Here is a 22,100-nt window from a genome sequence, read left to right as displayed (position 1 = left end):
GTTACCTGCACAACCCCACCACATATCATGAGATCGAACCTAAGAGCTGTCCCTGTTCTCTTTCCCCACATCAGTAAAATGGGCCCATTATATTGATGACATAATATTAACACGTGGAAGGCTTGCCTCTGCTGGAGGACGCTCTGCAGGCTTTGCTGGAACATCCGTGAGGGAGAGGATGGGCAGTAAAGCCACGAAAAATTTAAGGTACACGTCTGTCTTCTTGGCAGGGATATACCAAGTATAGCCTACTGCTAGTAAGTCTGTTCTTTCCTCTAGATTTTCATGTATTGAGGGAGTCTGAGTATATTAAAGTACGCCTATCTGTTGATTTACTTGTAAAATGCAATTAACAACACCTGCCCTAGCTACATCAGAAGATTATTGTGAGAGGGTTAGAAAATGCTTTGAAAATATATAAATTGGTATAAATATGAGATAATATTAATATTTAATACTTGACATTTTCCATAGCACAGTCGCTTACAAGAAGTAGGGCTTAATAAATAATATTACTATGTTTCCCCAAGATGACCCATAAGATATGATACTTTAAAAAGAATGACTAACAGAATTTACCAGTAGAAGAAAGCGAGGCTGCAAATGTCTCCAGGTGTTGCAAATAGTCATTATGGACGACTGCGGTTCACATGCCACATAAACACATGAATAAGTAAGTAATGTTCTGTCCAAATAAAGTCTGTAGCCAGCTGTAATTTTAAAGAAATAAACTCTTAAAGGAATAACCAAACAAGACATACTTTATTTTAATTTTCTCTTGCTCAGAAGGGAATTTTACTCCAACGCATAATGAATGAGAGTATTTCCCAGGTCACATTGATTTCAGTGCTAAAATTACAACTCAAGTTATACAGGAATTCATCTATATGCTGTGTCTTTACCCAAATTCAGTCAACTACCTCTTCATCTACGTTTCTCAAGGTTTTCTAATCCTTTGTGGGTGGCAAAGAGCAAAGTTTTATATAGGCAAGGCCAACTAAGATTAAGCTAAAATGAGGTGCCAGAATTTTCGTTTTACAAGAAAGCAGAGGTAGGAAAGTCTCTCTCAACCTCCCTCTTAATCTCACTGTAAAGGGAGTCAGGGTGCTAAGGGAGAGTAGGAGTAGAGACTGTGGGTGTTGTCTTAGGTCATTCTGTGGGACTTTGGTTTTCAATGCAGGTTTTGCTTAGAAGGTGATAATCCGCTAATTATTCCTTTAACAAATAATTATTGACTATGTGCTATCCTTGTGACTCTCATCAGGGACAATTTTGTGCTCCTTCCCAGGAACATTTGGCAATGTCTGGAGACTTTTTTTGTTTTCACACTCTGCTCACTATAATTCTAGGGGGTAGAGGCCAGGGATGCTGCAGGACAGTTCTGCATCCCCCACCAGCAAAGAATTAATCAAGCCTGAAATATTGATATGCTGAGGTTAAGCTGCTCTCTGCTAGCCACAGTACTAGCTGCTAGGTTATAATGATGAGCAACACTAGACATAAAAGCATCTTGGCTTTATGGCACTTACAATTCATTTGAGGGGAAAAATCCTTATTCAAATAATAGTCTAAAATGTATTTTAAAATATAAATTCTGATTACTGCTTTGAGAGGGTAGAAGATCACCTTATGAGAGCACATACAACAAGAGGATTTGACCTACTCAGGAAAAGCAGTTACAGTTTAAAAAAGTAACTAATAACAGCTAAAGTATCAGAATGTTTTAGTAATATGCTTTTTTTCTGAATTTATGACTTCATGATTTTAATCATGTCACTACTGCTCAACTGGCTTTTGAAATATTTTCTTTGGTTAGGGTAATAAGATTGTATATAATCAAAAGCTTATCTTATCTTTGCTATGGCCTATAGTTACACATCCTGAATTTAATATGTGGTGGTAGAGAAAATGTTGAAGATATGCTTTAGAGATAGGCTGCCTGGTTTTTGCTCTAGACAGGACTTGTCAACATAAATATATTTATATTTGTATAATATATATAATATACATGATTTATGCATTGTTCTACCTTAGCATTTTTTAGGATATTGGCTTTTTGTTATTCTCTTCTCATACAGAAGTCCAGACCAAAAGACGTGATCTTTTGAAGATGTTAATTGGTTTTCTTTTCGACATGAAGCAATTACTATTCTTTGAGATAATTCATTACATTTTCTCATTATCCACTCATTTCTTAAGCCCATCAATCTGTTTTTCAGATCCCTGTTTCTACCACAACTATTTTATGCAGGATCTTAAAGCCTCAGGTCATATTTACTTGTCATTCTTCTAAATTATGGGCAAAACCAATTCTTTCATGAAATTCTCTTAGCTCTTGATTTTTATTATATCACCATTTCTTCTTTCTTGTACTCCTTAGCCCATTCCTTCCCTGTCTCCCTTCCTGGTTGTAATGCCTTTTCCTGCCCTGATATGTATTCAATCTATGTACAAAATTCAGTCGTTAACAACTTTACTCTCCGGTTCATACAGAACTCACCTACCTCTGTGGTTCATACCATCTTCTTCTTGGGGTACTGGAAACACAAAGGCACTGACAGAACCTGTCTAAATATCTAAATATTTAATATTCAAACCTATTAATACACAAGTAAACTTGGATGCTAAAGCAACTCAACCTGAAATTATTCACACATTCTTAGTTGATCGTCATTAAAAACTACATCTCCAAACTTTATAACCTTCACCTTCAAGATTTTTGCAGTGTCCCAAATCCAACATTTCCATCAAAGTCTCAAAACCGACCTTTAAAAAGAAAAAAAAAAGTTTCCTCATGTGAAGTTGTCTCTGTCAATTAGATTCTTATACATACATTCACCAAAGCTACCACATCAAGCCAGTCATTCCTATTCCCATGGCCACCTGTCCAGCGGTGGTCTCATGATTTCACATCTGACCAATTGCATCTTTGTTTTAACTGGTAATCTTTATCTTTGTAAATCACTACTTCCTCCTCCCAATAATTTATTTTACACATTGTTGACAAAGTAATCCAATATTCCCCAAACACTATATCAAATACAATAGTTTCTTCCTCAAAAGTTCTTCAGTGAATTCTCTTTGCCATCATAATAACGTTCACATTTTTTCTTTGTTCTACATATGCCCTCATACAAATCTTCCCCTTGAAGTTTTCTTGAACACATTTTTCTTTAAATTTCCTTGCAATAATCCTTCTCAGAGACTCCTAAAAGACTTTTGGAATACAGTTCCTTTATGATTGCTCCTTTCTCTATATTTATTACACATACCATGTACAGTATTTGAAACTTCATTAAACTATCGTATACTATTAATTGTCTTTGTTCTGTTCAACTCATTTCTCTCAAATTAGATTGTAAGATCGTATGGATGGGATGTAGGCTTTAAACTCTTTAAAGTTTTCTTTTAAAACATTTTCTCAGGGCCAGCCCAGTGGCATGATGGTTGGGTTTGCATGCTCTGCCTTGGCGGCCTGGGGTTCAGGGGTTTGGATCCCAGGAGCAGACCTACACACCATTCATCAAGCCATGCTATGGCGGCATCTCACATGCAAAATGGAGGGGGACAGGCACAAATGTTGGCTTAGGGACAACCTTCCTCAAGCAAAAAGAGGAAGATTAACAAGAGAAGTTGGCTCAGGGTCAATCCTCCTCACTTGCTGTCCTGCTCCCCCCCTCCCCCCGCAAAATATGTGAGGGACTATTAAGATTAGAAAGTGTCAAAACAAAAGAAAAAACATTTTCTCTTCAGCCTCTAGCCAATGCCCCAAGTCTAGTGAGCATAGAGAATATTTGGTGACTATGTTAATGATGCTTATTGCTTATTACAGGAGGCAAACTATTGCTCACTATCATATAATAACACATAGAGAGAGGATAAAACAATAATTTTAAAATGTAGAAACATTTTTAGTTCTAAATTAATTTAATATTTGAAAGATTCAATAGTAGGCAACCTTTACTCAATAGTGTTGTAGGCTCATCTCAGTTTGGCATGATATATTAGGCTTCCTTTGTTCTTCAGGGAAATAGACTTCAGGATGAACCAATTTCAAATATAAGCACAGATTTATTTTATTTCCTCATAGAAAACAGCTCCATAAAATACTTAAAGAAAAAAACAAATAGTGTTCGGTGTTTACATATTTTTTCTCTATACTTTCTTCTTCCTTCAAATTTCAAAACCTAGTAGAATTGAGATATTCGTAATTTTGTGACAGCCACATAGTATATAATTCTTTCAGTAGAACTTCTATCCATTCTTCTTAAAGCCGTACATATCTGGAATTAGGAAATTAGACTCACTGGTATAAACTCGGGGATCAAAACCCCTTATAAGTGCCAAAGCATTCATATGAGACTGGCTTTTTCATTTCCTCACTAAGGATGTAGAAGTATGTTCTACATCCTGAAGATGATAGGCTGAGTCCATGTATGGCATGGATGCAAGCAATAGTCAGTGGACAAAGAAGTAGGACGTAAAACCACCTGAGTTGGTTGATTAGTGTGCTGTAGGGAGAGGAGCTGATGGCTGATTTTTCTCTTTGCTTCTGATTCTGCTCTTCCACAGCCAACAGCATATGGACATTATTTGCTAGACTATTCTGCCCATGCAATTTTTCACTTTGATTCAAAGAAATGAAAACTGATACTGCTCTCCCCCACATTGATAGGAAGAAATTAATATGATAGTGAAAATATTGCTGATTCCAGGGACATGAAACATCAAAATGTCTCTAAATTTCAGGTGATTACTGGTCATTATAATGAGGCCTGAACTTGAAATTTTTTTTAAAAGTGAATATTGAGAACTATTTGGAGGAAATTTTAAATAGATGGCACTAAAGCACCTTTATGAAATTACACACAAATCAACACTTGCAAAGTCTACATATCTTTAATTATCATTATATTCTATGTTAAGTTCAGGATATGGCAAAGAAAAAATTAAGCATGATCCAAAATGAATGTGTAATGGTGACAGCAATATTTATGTTACTGTCTATGAATACATCATTATGGTCTTTTGGATAAACCAGATACCCAAATATAGAAGCAAATTCAAATAAAAAGAAAAAATTTTAAAAACATATGAATTGGGTTATATTTTTGAGTGTCATCAATTGTTATTTGATAGTTCAATAACAATAAATTATGTTCTTACTTTGTAAGATAAGATTTGGTAAATCAAATCTCTATTCATTCATAAACTTTTCATCGCCTTCTTATAGAGAATCCCAATGTACAGCACTATGCATTTACTGCTATTTAACTTAAGATGTTAGAAAGTGAGCTTTATGAAGACGTTAATGTCTAGCCATAGTGATAATCAATTATAGGTAATAGAGATATCATCAAATATCTAAATAATTTTTAGTACATATCATGAGCTTAGTCCTTTCTTCATTTATTATTAACGTATTACTTATCCTTTATGAGTACTTCATTTCTTACTTACTATCAATTCATTTTGATGTGTACTTACAGGGACTGCTGCAAAGTTAAGCTTTAAGTTTGCTCTGTGTCCGCAAGCTTACTTCATTTCTATAAAACAAATCTGTTCCCAGAAACTGTGAGCAGTTTAAGCATAGAAACTAAGTGATATTCATCTTTTTATGCCTACAACAGCAGCTGGCACCTGGCAGGCAATGGGTTAATGTTTGAAGAATGATCAAATGTGTAAACTAGAAATTTAAAATAAAAGTTGGCAACCAAGAAGTTGTCGTGGGAAAATTAATTTACAAAATTAAATTTGTTTATCAGTCCAATGTGATTTTTGAAGTAAAATTTTTCCCATTTATAACTATGAACTGGGGTTCCAAAAATTAAAATCCAATAATTACTTTAGATGTATATTTTTAATGATTTTATGAATCATTAGTGATTGTGACAAACATATGTGGTTGAGCATACTTATTAAAATATTTTGTTAGTGGAGGGTATGCACAAAGATCTAATTACAAAGATGTTTATCACTAAATTGTTTATGGTAGAGCATAATTCCAAAGAAATGTGAACGTCAATAGCAGAAAATTGGTTTGATAAAATCATGCTTAAATATTAAAACAAAAATTGCCATTTAATAGCATGAAAAATGAATACTATATTAGATAAGAAAAGTATGACAAGATTATATGCATAATATAACCCCTTGTTTGTAAAAATAAAATCTAGATATAATTCCAATAGGATAGAAGAACAAACTCAATGGTAAATGGAAGTTTTCTGTGGGTAAGGAAATAGCGTATTACTTTTTATTTTTAACCTTTTGCTTTTTAGCATTTTCTATAATAATCCTATAATAAACATGTGTTGCATTTTTTAAGTGTTACTTTTTAAATTGAAAAAATGACCACTGGTGTAATGAAAAGGTTTATTTTATGTGATTACATAATTCATCAGAAAGTATTCTGTACGCAATTTCCATATGATTTTAGGAAAAATTTCTTTTTAATTTGCTTGCTTATTCTATCCTTTATCACCTCTAAACTAAGCTAAATTTCAAGCTAGATATTAGATTTTCTCAAGTTGAGTTCTCAAAAACAATGTAAAATTCAATCTGAAAATCAAATAAATTTAACAGAGTATTTTACTTTATGCCCAATATGCCCGAGACACAAAGACAATCATATGAGTAAGACACAGCCTCTTTCCTTAAAGACTCACAACTAAGACAGAATAAAACAAGTGCACTTAAAAGTATGGCAGAAAAACAAGGGTCATCGGAAAGATATGGTTTTAGATGTGACACTAAGGAATTTCTAAATGTTTGCCAAGAAAGCTCTAAAATACAAAACACATCCAGGAAAATCACAAAGCATCAGGAGCATAATATTATAAAAGATTATATTATAATGACACCTCCAACTTATTTCTTTCAGGATAATTACAAATAAATAAAACACATTGCATTCTGTTTGTTAGTTTAATGCTTTCCGCAGTTTCACTTCCCTTAAAACCACACTCGTGGCTATTAATGGATTATTCTCCTCCAGCGCTAGATCAATTAGAGGAGCAAATTGGAAAAAGGCAGGATGTAAATCAATTCTTTTTCGAACACAGAGGGCAAGTAGATGAACCAATATACATCCCCTAAAGTCTTAGCAGCAAAATAATTTCTAACTCTAGGAAGGATATTTGGAAAAAAACAGCATAGCTTCGATTTAATACTGACTTCCGTTTCCTTTAGATTTTGTTTGTCTTTGATAAAATACTCTGACGCATTTGATTAGCATAATTTTAATAACAAAAATTTTGAGAATTGAATGGTCATTTCTGAATGCTTATCCACGAAACTAATAATAATTATTCATATAAACTAAATGAGTAATTCATCAAACTTATAGTAATTTTACTATACCACCTTCAGGATATATTATGCTTAGTAACTACAAAGTAAATATTTAAGTGCAAGTAGCTGAGAAGACCAACCAAAACTGGGAAATATTAAATCTTTTCCTTAGAAAACTAACCAGCTTTTCCTAAGGTACATTGAAAGTTCATCTTGAATTTGTCATAGGTCAATGAATATTAACCACTGCTTGTTTTTCCCCCACATTGTCCTATTTATCCTTATATTTATATGAAGCAAGTTCTATTTCCTAGTTGTATAATTGGAAATTACCCAGCTGGACAAAGACCAGAGCTATCTCAATGTTGTATTCATCACCTAGAGCACGGTTGGCCTTCAGTCAATGTTAAATATTAATAACAATAAAAGCTTCCGTAAGCAAAGCCAGACAAAGCACAGGGGAATATGAGCAATCACTCATTCCAACACCAACAACTTCACCCCGATCAGGAAAGATCATCCACAAGAGAAGAAAGTAGAATTCCTCCTCCCGTTCCAACCCCCTCCCTTTGGAGTTAGCAGACTGCATTATGAGTTTTGTAGGGTATCAACTACAAGATCTAAAAACCCTCTAGGAAATGAGTCGAGACCACTTGAATTAGATCTCTCAAAGTCCTATATTTTAATGATTGTTGTTTGTTTGTTTTTAGACACAAAGGTAGATTCTAAGTTGGGCCTGGCCTCTTAATTTTGCGCCATTTGCTCCATCACTCTTAGATCAGCAAAGGAACAGAGACTAATGGTCATTATATGAAAACTTAGCAAAAAACCAGCTTCTACAAAGAGCTCCATTTGCAGCCTGGCTCTTACATCATGATTTCTAGGGTTGCCTTCTAACAACATATGGGAAAGACATTAAGTGTTCCTGAACTACCTTGGCGAAACCGTAACTGTCAAATCTCTAGCCGAATATCAAGGACTATATTTGGCAACCATTAAATAAATGAGTAGGTTTTGGCAGGATCAACAATTCTATGCTCTCTTTCTTTAGAAAAAAACAAAACAACAAGTTCAATAACTTCTTTAAATAGTCTCAATCCATATAATAAAAAGTATCCTTTCCTATAATTGAATTGTCATTTTTTCCATTTATTTTCCTTGATGTTGTCCTTGTTATTTTCTATTGCTATCCTTCAAGATGATAAATGGAAAACAGAAGGCTTGCACTAATTACTGTACCATAGTTGTCTTTCACTCATGTTAACTCAACATGGCAATACCTTGCATCTTAAAGGCTAAATTCATTCCACTCTTTGCTTCCTGACTTGTTACAATTCATATGGAAGCATAATGTGACAACAAAACTCCAGCTCTGAAACCCCATAGTGTGTTAATTAAAGAATAGTGCAGGGAAGTAAAAGATCATCTTTAAGGATCAATTGATTCACTTTTTGGTGATCAATAGACATTCAGGGGTTCTAATCCTTCATAGACAACACCCATGTACACAAGAAATCTGGCACCAGTGGACTGTACCAAATATAAATGAGAAAAAGAAATCTGACCTCACAATTTGGTAATATTTACACAAATTACACATTCAAGGTAGTAAAAATGAATTGTTCCTTTACGCTGGATATCTCACACAGTGAGTATTCTTACACTTGGACTATATCACATACTGAATATGAAACTACAGGTTGTGCATGAAAGTGAACACATTGAAGTAGCTGTCCCTAGGCTATGACAAACTGGCATTGCTATCTGGGTTCTATCCTTTGTGCAGACCCACATGCTGTTACAGGCTCTGGGCAGCTGCTGTGCAGAGACCAAGCAGGCGGCATGGAGAGGAAAGGTGGTCTCTCGACCATCTGGTGATCAAAGACCCTTGGGGGGCTCATATTAGGTCACAAGCTTCTCTGCCACCAGATGACAGGAACTTGGCCAAACACTCTTTTTTCATTTCTCACAGTCCTCTTGAGGCAGCATGTGGGGTGTGTGGCTATGTCCCTGTATATGCATATTTGGCCTTTTGCAATCCATTCTCAACAGAGCAGCCAGAATCATCTTTATAGAACATAAATCAGATCAAGTCACATTACTGCTTTCCCACCGCACTTAGGACAAAATCCAAACTCCTTTGCTTACCAGACCCTGCCTAATCTGGTTTCTGCCCAATATCAATTTCTTTCCACATCGCTTTCCCAATGGTTTGTTAGGCTCCAATGTCTCTGACCTCCTTTCTGTTTCTTGAATAAGCCAAGATTTTCCCCATTTTTGAGACTTTGCACTCTCTTTTCTTTATGCCTGGAAATTGTTTCCCCAGCTTTTGGTACAGCTCTTACTTCTCATTCTTCAGATCTTCACTCAGCTGTTACCGCCTCAGGGAGACTTTCTGTGACCACACTCTCTGAATCACTCTCCTGGAATTATTTGCCATCTTTCTATATATTTTCTTATGTGCTTACAATAATCCACAATTATTTGCTTTTAACAATTCGGGGGAAGTTTTGTTGTTACTTTTCAGGTGTTCCTACCAGAATGAAGCTTCACGAGGGCAGCAACCATCCCCCTTTTCTTTACTGTTATATCCTCAATTTCTGGCCCTTAGCAGTGAGTCAAAAGATATGTGTTTTGTTGAACAAATACATGAAGGGATAAGTGACTGGCTGAATGACTTAATGGGAAATAGCGACCAGTAGTGTTTGGATATAATTCATAACAATCATAAATTTTTTAAAATTAAATTTATTATAAATCCCACTTTCAACTAAGAGTTGGTCTATCAAATAAAGCCAGTTTTTCCCTTTTATATTTATCTTTCCTAGAATTTATATACTGTAATTAAGGAAGAAAGAATGTATTATGTTGAGCACCTATACATTAATTGTTATATGTACACTATTTAATTAAACCATCTCAACCACTCTGTATGGAGGCATGGTACATGGGGACACAGAATGCAAGATGTGTTAAATATCTAGATGCTTCTACTAATAATTTACTACTAATTTATCATTATAACGTTCAGATTCAAGCTTAAGTGTATCTAACTCCTTGGGTTAATTTTACATTATATCTTGGCTGCTTTTATTGCCAAGGATAAATAACATCAGGCAGACTCTGGGGAAAGACTTAAATCAACTTAAAAACTTCTTGCTATGTGGATAAAAACCAAAAGGCATGCCATGACGCTGATATGTATAGTCAAATAACCAGTGAGAAATAAAACCATTGGGTGCTTTATAGCATCCTTCAGCATAAGTTTTTGAATTTTTTAATTAGTTTGTTACTATATCAAGTAAACAGAGCTGAAAATAAATGTTTCCCCAAAACTGGACTATATAAGCTTAGCCTACTAAATTATGCTCTAATGATCAGAAAGGATGAATTCAGTGCTAAGGAAATATACCACAATATCAGGGGATGTTTTATTTACTCCAACCATCTATCCAATTATCAAATCTATATTATTTCTTAGTTTTATTGGTTATGATAATGAAAAATAATATTTGTTTATCATAATGTCCTATGTTATCTTAAGTGAGAATAAGAGAATTTCCCCAGGAGAGGGACTAAAATTCCCTATCAGTAAGAACTTGTTTTACTATGTCACAAAAGTTTAAGTTTCCTAATAACTTTTTTTAAGATGACTTTTCTAAATAAATCATTGTTAGAAATACATTAAGGGAGAAAGCAAACCTATGACCAAGATAGCTTCTTTCCTACATATTTTAAAATCTGGAATAAGCCAGACACAGAAAGAAAAAAAAAACCATAATAATCATTTCACTATGTATATGTATATCAAATCATCATGTTGTACACCTTGAATGTATACAATTTTATTAAAAAATAAAATGAAAGTAAAAAATCTGGGTTGGAGCACAAGGAAAAGTAGCAAGAGCTAGATCTCCAAAGAAATAAAAAGATTCAGACTGAGGATAAACAGAGAGCCCGATATTCTGTTATTTTGCAGATGATGGAATACCGATTCTCCATTTCTCATCAGAAGTAGTCGTGGGGAACAGAGCACTTCTGTAAGGGTGGACCTCCAAAAATCAGCTCCCCCTTAAAAGCAATGGCAAAATCTATCAAAATCAACTTTTTCAAAGCTCAGGAAATTAACCAAAGACTTGAAACAATCCGAGGGGCATTTATTCAAGAAAAATGGCTGAAAATAGTAAGAATAAGGAGCTCTGTGGTGTTTTCATTTCCTCTATGCACATACTCCTTCCCATAGCTCTGTGGTAGCCTTGAAAACCAAAAGCTTTGCATCCAAGGTAGCTGTGAAAAATATCAGCATAATATTTGCAGGAAACAGAATGGTTCAGAGTTTCTCAAAAGTCTCATTTCCAAATAACTGTCACTATTTTGGCCCTCCTGGAAGCTCCCTTGAAAAGTCTCATTTTCTCATAAGGGCTTATCTTTATTTGACCTTATTCAGTGGGCAAAGCCTCATCCCAAGGGCATCACTACAAAACCATCAGTAGCAGTTATTTAATACTGAGACTGCCTAAAGGTGTGATACTAGTTCGGGCAAACAAGAGGTTAGCCAAACACATAAAAGGAAAATCTGAGGAATGAGATGCCCATGAGTGACTCTGAAAATCTCCAACATCTTCCTGGGGATTTAGAAGGCCATGTACATGTGCACAGATGAGTGTGTGCCTAGGAAAGACCAATCAAGGCCATAATATCTTACTCTGGCTGGCCATGACTTCTGCATAAGATGAAGGGAAAGGCTAAGGCAGAGTTGTAAACTGTTGGAGCATTGACAGTGTGATCACACACACAGACCTCCTTGGCAAAAGGTGAGAGATGTATTGATTTAAAGCATTTAAAGAAATTTCTGTCCAATCAGTAGCTGACCACAAAGCTACCTGATCAGTGACTTCAACGGCCACATATCACAAAGAAAATAACCTTTAAAAAATTACTTAATGAAAGTCACTAAACAAATGAAGAGTAGCAGCAGCAGCAACAACAACAAGAAGAAATTGCAATAACAACAAACCCCAGGTGGGTGGGGAATAGTTGCCTAGGTGCCACATTATATTATTTTTGATAATAAATTATGAGATGAAGACAGAGGAAAGTATGGTCCATACACAGAGGAAAAAACAGGTCAATAGGAATGTTCTTGAGGAAACCCAAATATTGAACTTAATAGACAAAAACTTTAAATTGCTATAAATATGTTTAAGGAATTAAAGGAAGCCATATGTAAAGAATTAAAGGGGGCCAGTCTGGTGGCATAGTGGTTAAGTTTGTGCACTCTGCTGCAGTGGCCTGGAGTCCATGAGTTTGGATCCTGGGCATAGACCCACATACTGCTCATTAAGCTATGCTGTGGTGGCATCACACACACAAACAGAGGAAGATTGGCTCAGATGTTAGCTCAGGGACAATCTTCCTCAAGCAAAAAGAAGAAGCTTGCCAATGGATGTTAGCTTAGGGCCAATCTTCCTCGCTAAAAAAAAAAAGAAGAAGAATAATTAAAGGTAAGTATGACAATGATGTTTTACCAAATGGTGAATATCAGAAAAGAGATATAAATTCTTTTGAAAATGGAAATTCTGGAATTAAATAGTATAGTAACTAACATGAAAAATTCACTAGAGGGACTCAACAGCAGATTTTAGCAGCAGATAAAAGCACTGACAAACATGAAGATAGGTCAGTTGAAATTACTGAAGCTGAGGATGGAAAGAAAAAAGAAGAAAAAAGCAACAGAGCCTCAGACACTTGTGGGACACCATCAAACATACCAACATATCCATAATAGAAGTCCCAAAAGATAAGAAGAGACAGAAAGGAATAGAAACAATATTTGATGAAATAATAACCTAAAACTTCCCAAATTGGATGAAAAACTTTAATTGATACATCCAAGAAGCTAAAAATACTTCAAGTAAGATAAACTCAAAGAGATCCACATCCAGCTACCCCATAATCAAACTACTGAAAGAGAAAGACAAAGAGAGAATCTTGAAAGCAACAAGATAAAAGTTATTCATCACATACAAGGGATCCTCAATATGATTGAGAGCTGACTTCTCACCAAAAACCATGGAGCTCAAAAGGTGGTGGGGTAACATATTAAAATCAGTGCTGAGAGAATAATAATGTCAACCAAGAATTTAATATTCAGCAAAACTATGCTTATAGAATGAAAGAAAAATTAAGAATTTCCAAGATTAAATTTTAAAAAAAGAACGAGAGATCTTGTCACTAGTAGAACTGCTATACAGGAAATACTCAGGAAGTCCTTTGAACTGAAAATGAAAGGACACTAGACAGTAACTTGAATCCACACAAAGAAATAAAGAATTTAGGAAAGGCAACTGCATAAGTAAACATAAGGCATAGTATAAATGTATTGTGTTTGTAACTCTTTTCTTCTTCTACCTGATCTAAAATATAAGAGCATAGAGTAATAGTAATACAACTGTATTGATAAGGCTCTATCACACAAAGATATAATTTTTATGACAATAATAGCACAAAGAAACAAAAGCTATTTTAGAGAAAATTTTTTGTATTCTATTAGAATTTACTTTGTATTAATCCAAACTAGATTCCTTTAAGTTATTATCTTTAATTTCCAGGGCAAACACTAAGAAGAAAATAACTTTAAAACGTAGTATAATAAATAACAAGATATTTAACACAAAAAAAGGCAATATGGAGGAATAGAGGAACAGCCACAAAAAAGATTAACATTTAGAAAACAATCACAAAAAGGGTAGCTACAAATTCTACCTTATCAGTAATTTTATTAAACATAATGGATTATACACTACAATCAAAAAGGAGAGATTAGAAAAATATATAACAACAAAAAACCATAATCCAGTTATATGCTATCTACAAGAGACACATTTTAGGTTCAAAGACACAATAGCTTGAAAGTAGAAGGATGGAAAATATATATACCATGGAAACAATAACCAAAAGAGAACTTGAATGACTATACTAATATAGACAAAATAGACTTTAAAGAACATTGCTACCAGAGAAAAAAAGGATATTTTATGATGATAGAGCCAATTTCTCAGGAAGGCTAATGATTATAAACGTATGTGCACCTAACAACAGAGACCCAAACCAAAGGAAGCAAAATCTGCCAAAGTGAAATGGAGAAATAGATGATTCAAAAATAATAGTTGGATATATCAAAATCCTACTGTCAAAATGGCCAGGACAACTAGACAGAAGATCCTTGAAGGAATAGGAGACTTGAACCATGCCATAAATCATTTAGACCTAACAGACAGCTCTAGAACACTCCACCCAACAAAAGTAGAATTCATATACATTTCAAATGTACATGAAACATTTTTCAGTAAACACCATACATTAGGCCATAAAAAAAGCCATAATAAATTTTTTAAAAATTTAAATCATTCAATATATGTTATCTAAACACAATGAAATGAAATTAGAAATCAATAATAGAAATAAATTTGGAAAACTCAGTAAAATGTCAAAATTAGACAATATATTCCTATATAACCAATGGGTGAAAGAAGAAATCACAAGTTATAAAATACCTTGTAATAAATTAAAAGAAAACACAGCATACCAAAATACTGGGATTCAGTTAGAGCAATTGTTAGAGGAAAATTTGTAGATGTATATGCCTATATTAAAAAAGAATAAAGGTACCAAATTTTAGCCTAATCTTTTACTTTGAGAAAGTAGAAAATAAGAGCAAACTAAACCCAAAGAAAGTAGACGGAAAGAAATCATAAAGATTAGAGAAGAAATAAATGAAATAGAGAATAGAATAATAACAGAAAATCAGCAAAACCAAAAGACATCCTTTAAATAGATGAACAAAATTGGCAAATCTTTAGCTACACTGAGCAAGAAAAGTAAAAATCAAATTACTAAAATTGTGAATAAAGAGGAGACATAACTACCAATACAAATTATTATAAGGGAATACTATGAAAAAAGAGATTGCTAACAAATTATATAGCCTAGAAAAAAATGACAATTTATGAGAGAGACACAAACTACTGAAACTAACTCAAGAAGAAATAGAAGATCTGAATAAATGGGCCTATAAATGTAAAGAAGTTGAATGTCACCAAAACCTCCTCAGAAAGAAAATCTCAGGCCCACACAGTTTCACTGGTGAATTCTACTAGATAATGAAAGGATAAATAGTATCAATTTTCCATCAAAACTTCCATAAAATAGAAAAAGAAAAAAATCATCCCCACTCTTTCTATGAGACTCTGATACTAAAACCAGACAGAGGCATTACAAGAAAACCTTGGACTAATATCTCTTTTGAATATAGAAGCAAAAGTCCTCAAGAATATGCTAGCCAACTGAATCAAGCAAATCTAAAAATGTTTATACACCATGACCAATTAGAATTTATTCCATGAATGCAAGGTTGGTTTAACATCTGATAAATCAATCAACGTAATACACTACATTAACAGAATAAAGGCCATAAGCCACACAATTGTCTTAATAGATTCAGAGAAAGCACTGAAAATTTTGACCACCCTCTCAAGAAAAAAACTCAACAAACTAAGAATAGAGGGAGATTTGGACCTAATAAAGGCCATCTACAAAAAAACCCCAAAAAACCCACAGTTAACACTATACTTAGTGGTGACAGACTGAATGCTTTTCACCAAAGATTAAAAACAAGACAAAGATGGGTCTGTTCTCATCACTTTTGTTCTACATTGTACAGAGGGTTCTAAAAGGTCAATTAAGAAAGAAAAAGAAATAAAAGACATCCAGATAAGAAAGGAAGAAGTAAAAGCTTCTCTATTTGCAGATGACATGATCTTGCATTTAGAAAGTTTTAAGGCAACCTCTAAATTGCTATTAAAACTAAGAAACAAGTACAGCAAAGTTGCAGGATGAAGAACCAATGTAAAAATTCAATTTTATTTCTATATACTAGCAATGGACAATCTGAAAATAAAATTTTTTTTTTGAGGAAGATTAGCCCTGAGCTAATATCTGCTGCCAATCCTCCTCTTTTTGCTGAGGAAGACTGGCCCTGAGCTAAGATCTGTGCCCATCTTCCTCTATTTTATATGTGGGACGCCTGCCACAGCATGGCTTGTTAAGTGGTACATAGGTCCACACCCGGGATCTGAACCAACAAACCCCAGGCCGCTGAAGCGGGACGTGTGAACTTAACTGCTGTGCCACCGGGCTGGCCCCTGAAAATAAATTTAAGAAACAATTTCATTTACAATAGGATCAAAAAGAATAAAATACTTACGAATTTAACAAAAGAAGTGCAAGAATTGTACACTAAAAAAACCCATAAAACTTCGTGAAAAAGCTGAATGAGGATCTAAAGATATGGAAAGACATCCCATCATCATGGATCAGGCTTAATGTTGTTAAGCTGGCAATACTCCCAAATTAATTTTCAGATTCAACACATTCACTGTCAAAATCCTAGCTGCCTTTTTTGCAGATAATTTTTAGCTGATTCTAAAATTCGTGTGGAAATGCAAGAGAACCCAAACAGAGAAAACAATCTTGCAGAAGAACAACAAAGGCAGAAGACTCACACTTCTCAATTTCAAAATTCACTACAAAGCTGCAATAATCAAGACAGTGTGTTACTGGTATGTATATAGGCATATGGGTCAATGGAATAGCATCAAGAAGCCAGAAGTAAACTCTTCCATTTATAGCCAATTAATTTTTGACAAGGATGCCAAAAAAAAATCAATGGGGAAAGAATAGTTTTCTGTTTGGGTTGATTTTTTTTAACAAGTAGTTTTGGGACAACTCGATATTCACATGCAAGAGCTGAACCCCAACCATAGGCCATACACACAAATTATCTCAAAATGGATCAAAGACCTAAATTTAAAAGAGAAAATTATAAAACTCTTAAGAAAAAATGTAGGAATAAATCTCTGTGATCTTAGGTTAAACAATGGTTTCTTGGATATGATGCCAAAAGTAGAAGCAAAAGAAGAAAAAAATAGATAACTTCGACTTATCAAAATTAAAATCTTTTGAGTTTCAAAGGACAACTTCAAGAAAGTGAAAAGGATAATCCATACAATTGGAGGAAATCATATATCTGATAAGAGATTTATATCCAGAATACATAAAGAACATTCCAACTCAGTGATTAAAAGATAAATAGCCCAATTAAAAAATAGGCAAATAATTTGAATAGACATTTCTACAAAGAAGACATACAAATGGCAAATAAGCACATGAAAAGACATTCAACATCATTAGCCATCAAGGAAGCGTAAATCAAAACCACAAGGAGATAACACTTCACACCCACCAGGACAGCTATTATCAAAAAGATATCAAGCACTGGCAATGTTGTGGGGAAATTGGGACCTCATACATTGCTAGTTGTAACATAAGATGGTGCAGCCACTTTGGAAAACAGTCTGGCAGTTCCTCAAATGGTTAAACAAGAGTTATCACATGATCCAGCAATTCTACTCTTAGATATACACCCAAGAGCAATGAAAACATACGTATACACAAAAACTTATACAGAATGTTCAAAGCAGCATTATTCATAATATCCCCCAAATGTAAATAACCCAAATACCTATCAACTGCCAAATGGATGAACAAAAGTGATGTATCCACACCATGTAGTATTACTCACCAATAGAAAGGAATAAAGCAATGACACATGTTATAACCCGGATGAACCTTGAAAACATTATGCTAGGTGAAAGAATTCAACCACAAAGTTCACACATAGCCTAGAATGCCCATAATAGACAATTCTACAGAGGCAGAAAGTAGATTAATTGTTGCCAGGGCCTGGGGAGAAGAGGAGTGAGAAGTGGGTGCTAACGGGTTTGAGGATTTTATTAAGGGGGGATGGGAATCTTCTAAACTTAGTGATGATGGTTGCAAAACATTGTGAATATACTAAAAACCACTGAACTGTACACTTAAGGGTGTCTTTTGTGGTAAGTGAGTCATATATCAATAAGGCTATTATTTTTTTTAAATGTAGTTGTGGGATATGAGTGGGACATGCCCGTTTTCAACTGGCAGCCACTGAAAGAAGGTATTTCAACTGGCATCGGGCACTTTGTTATATTATCCTGAGGTGCAGTCCCCTATACTATGCAGAGGGGTATGGGGTACTCCTCCCTACTAAAATCAGGGCTGTGATCCGAAGTAGTGATGATGAGTGACTAAAACCCAAAATAGGTCCACCACAATTATTAACAACCTCTCCTTAATAAATAATCTACATGGAGTAACTAAGAAAGTTGAAAAAAGTAGCTATGTATGCTCATGTTTATCACTGATATTTCTAACCCGAAATTTGTTTGTGACTGTGCATGATCAGTCTGAAGCATAGGAAAATCTTGTCATTGGAGGAGTGGAAGGTCTCAAAATGGTAGAAGAAAAATGAGTTGTTATTTAATTGTAAAAAAGGGAATTCAAATCAATAAGATCTTTTGAAAATATAGCCAATGTAGAGAGAAGGCAACAGAATTGTATATTCTATTGGAACATATTATACCAATGGAATATTTTGCATTCTTTCATCTCCAGGAATGAGGGGCACCAAGAACACAGTGGAAACAGTACCAAGCAGTGCTGTTTAAGCACAAGTTTGTCAGTGCGTAAGTCATTCTCTGTTGTCTTGGTGTTAGGAGCCCCACCCTTAAGTAATATCACTGGAGAATAAGCACTTGTTTCGATGAAGTCCATATTAATTAGGGTCATCCTAGTTAGCTCTACTTTGGAGAAACACTTGGGAAGAGTTTGGGAGGGAATTATAACTCATGAATAAAATAAATTCACAAAGAAAAGCATTTAAGTAGTGTGCATAAAATGATAAAAAGTATTTGGGGCAAAAATACATCTTGTCACAGAAAAAATTTGTTTCTCTTAATGATTTTGTCAAAGCCTGTGTTGATAATAAACAATCTAGTTGCACACCCACATTTTTGCATCTTTTAACTGACTGTTATGACTAGAAAGCATAGTAGACATGCAAATGGAAGAAGTTTATTTTCCTAACAACCTATGTGAGTGAATTTGGGATTGAAACATCCCAAGGAGTATAGCAACCTACTTCTTGGATAGCACTCCCTGTTCCAGCTACTACCAAGAGCCCGCCTAGGAATAGAATGGAGAACCACCTCAACCACAGGTAAAACTTCTGAGTTTGCTTATGATGACCTTCCCTAGAATTTTGTAGCTACAATATTGTTTATTTGTGCAATCACAGTGCCTTCATCACCTCTTCTCTACCCTCACCCATCATGCACCCATCTAGATATACGCTTAATAGAGGCTACAACCATCTTTATTTCATTCATCTCGCTAGTCTATACCTGAAATGGAGAACATTGCCTAAGACATAGGTTCAAAATAAACTTTTATATAATTAATAAATGCTTAATAAAAAGAGAAAATAATAGAGGATAATTATGTAACCTAAAATATGCCTAGAATTTATTTTTCTTATATTTCTACTTCCTATTATATTTCATTCCCATGCTTTCAAGACTGGAATTTTATTACTTTATTGGTGTTTTGATAGTTTATTTTGCTGAAAAAAATCAAAAGTGGATGTATTGATTGATTGTCCTACCCAACTTCTGAGTTTTTTTGTTTTTGCCCTAAAAATGCTAATGTACTTATCCCAGGTTTTCACCCTTGAACTACTTTTCTTTTCTTTGCTAGGAGATTTCATCTTTGTCCACAGTTCCAATGACTGTTTTCAATGGGTAGGTTCTCAAATATTTATCCCTAGCCCAGAATCTGAGTTGCAGATCTGAATGTCCACCCTGTTTATCCATCCTAGATGACCATAGACCACAAACATAGCATGTGCACATTTAAACTTATCATTTTCTCTATGAACTGGTTCTCCTCTATTGTTTGCAACATCTGTGAAGTAGCATTATCTTCTTCCCAGTAACCTAATTCAGAAACCTAAAGTGATCCTGAGTAACTTCATTTCCTACACTTTCTCCCTGCATACACTCAATCACAAACTCTTGTTTATTTCATCTATCCCTTCTTATTTATTGCCATGACAACTACCTTAGTTCAGAAAAATCACCATTTTCTTGTGGGTTGTGGCAGCATCCTTAACTCATAGCCTGTCCTTTCAATTCACCTCCCGCTCTGTTGCCAGAATCACTCTGCCAAAATACAAAACTGATTGTGCTACACCCCTGCTTAAGATACGGCAATAGTCTGCCTCCTTAGCAAGACATAAAGTCCTTTATGATCTTGCCTCACCTACCTCTTCAGCATGTTGCTACTCTTTAATATGTTTCCCATTACCAAGTTAGTTCTTTTTCACATCTTTTAACCTCTGCCTCAAACACCAGTATCTCACTTCCCTTCTCCATCCCTCAGTCTTTCTATCAATCATAGTAGCTTCATGCAACAAAAGGTACGTGTCCACCTCAGTCAGCCATTACAGCCTCTCAGGTACCCAGGCAGATGGAGGCTATGCACAAATGTGTATACCTGTAGTCTCATCAGTGGTGTAAGAGAACACAGCAAATCATTCTCTGCTTCTTAAACCCATTGCCTGGAACTGATTCACACACAACAACCCCATTTATATTTCATTGACCAGTGCAGGTCCACGGCCATGCTGACTTCAAAGTGGGCACAGAATTGCAACTCATCCATTTGTCTGAAAGGCACAGAGCCAGGCGTTTTATTTTTTGTATTGTTTTAAACAGTACTAGTAAAATCTCACCTTTGCACTACACTCATCCTTTAAGATTTAGATCAGGCATCAACTTAATGGGAAGCCTTCTTTGTCCATTTGCTTTTTTCTGCACATCTTTCTCAGAGCATGTATCAAACAATTGCAATTGTAGATGATTTGTTTTTGTTATCCTCAACTGACAACTCCATGAGGACAGAGGCTATATTTTATGTACTTCCAGTTCCTATGTTGTGTGATGTCCAGGACAGTGTAGGTAGATAAATATTTGTTGAGTGGATGAATGAATGAGTGAATGAGTAAATTTTAATCAGTTTCTGGAGATCCAATTCTGTGAAGAAGCCTGGTCCATCAGGACCCTCTTTCAGAAGGGTGCTCCACTTTATCTAAAGATAAGGTGACTCAAATTGAACCTAAGGCGAATTCTAATATATCACATCTTCTATCTAAAAAAAATTAGAGCTGTGCATATTCTTGCAACCCTCCTCAGATATGATTTCCTCTGAAGCCTATGTATTTCACTCCATCCCATAATGGTAACACAAAGGAAAACTGATTCTGTGAACTCTAAGCCTTGTAGAAGATTGTGAAATCAATTATACGATAAATAAAAATGAAAGATTTTGTCTAGGAGATTGTTCGCTGGGAAAATAGGTCAGGACCTAAGGAATTATTTTTGTTTACATCACTGAATTGCAATGATTAGAGGAGTATGGCAATACAGAAATAAATAAATCCATTATTAGACACATACAAACCACACATAATTACTGATTCATAATTTGGGGGGTGTTGTTTCCCACCACTTTGGATACACATATCTTATATTCTACTGGGTTTTAATCTTTAAAAAAAAAAATAAAGGGGCTGGCCCCGTGGCCGAGTGGTTAAGTTCACGTGCTCCGCTGCAGGCAGCCCAGTGTTTCGTTGGTTCGAATCCTGGGCGCGGACATGGCACTGCTCATCAAACCACGCTGAGGCAGCATCCCACATGCCACAACTAGAAGGACCCACAACGAAGAATATACAACTATGTACTGGGGGGCTTTGGGGAGAAAAAGGAAAAAAATAAAATCTTTAAAAAAAATAAAAATAAAATAAAGCTTTC

This window comes from Equus caballus, chromosome 14, assembly GCF_041296265.1.
Source record: "Equus caballus isolate H_3958 breed thoroughbred chromosome 14, TB-T2T, whole genome shotgun sequence".
In the NCBI taxonomy this organism is placed as follows: Eukaryota; Metazoa; Chordata; class Mammalia; order Perissodactyla; family Equidae; genus Equus; species Equus caballus.
This window is presented reverse-complemented; position numbering follows the sequence as displayed.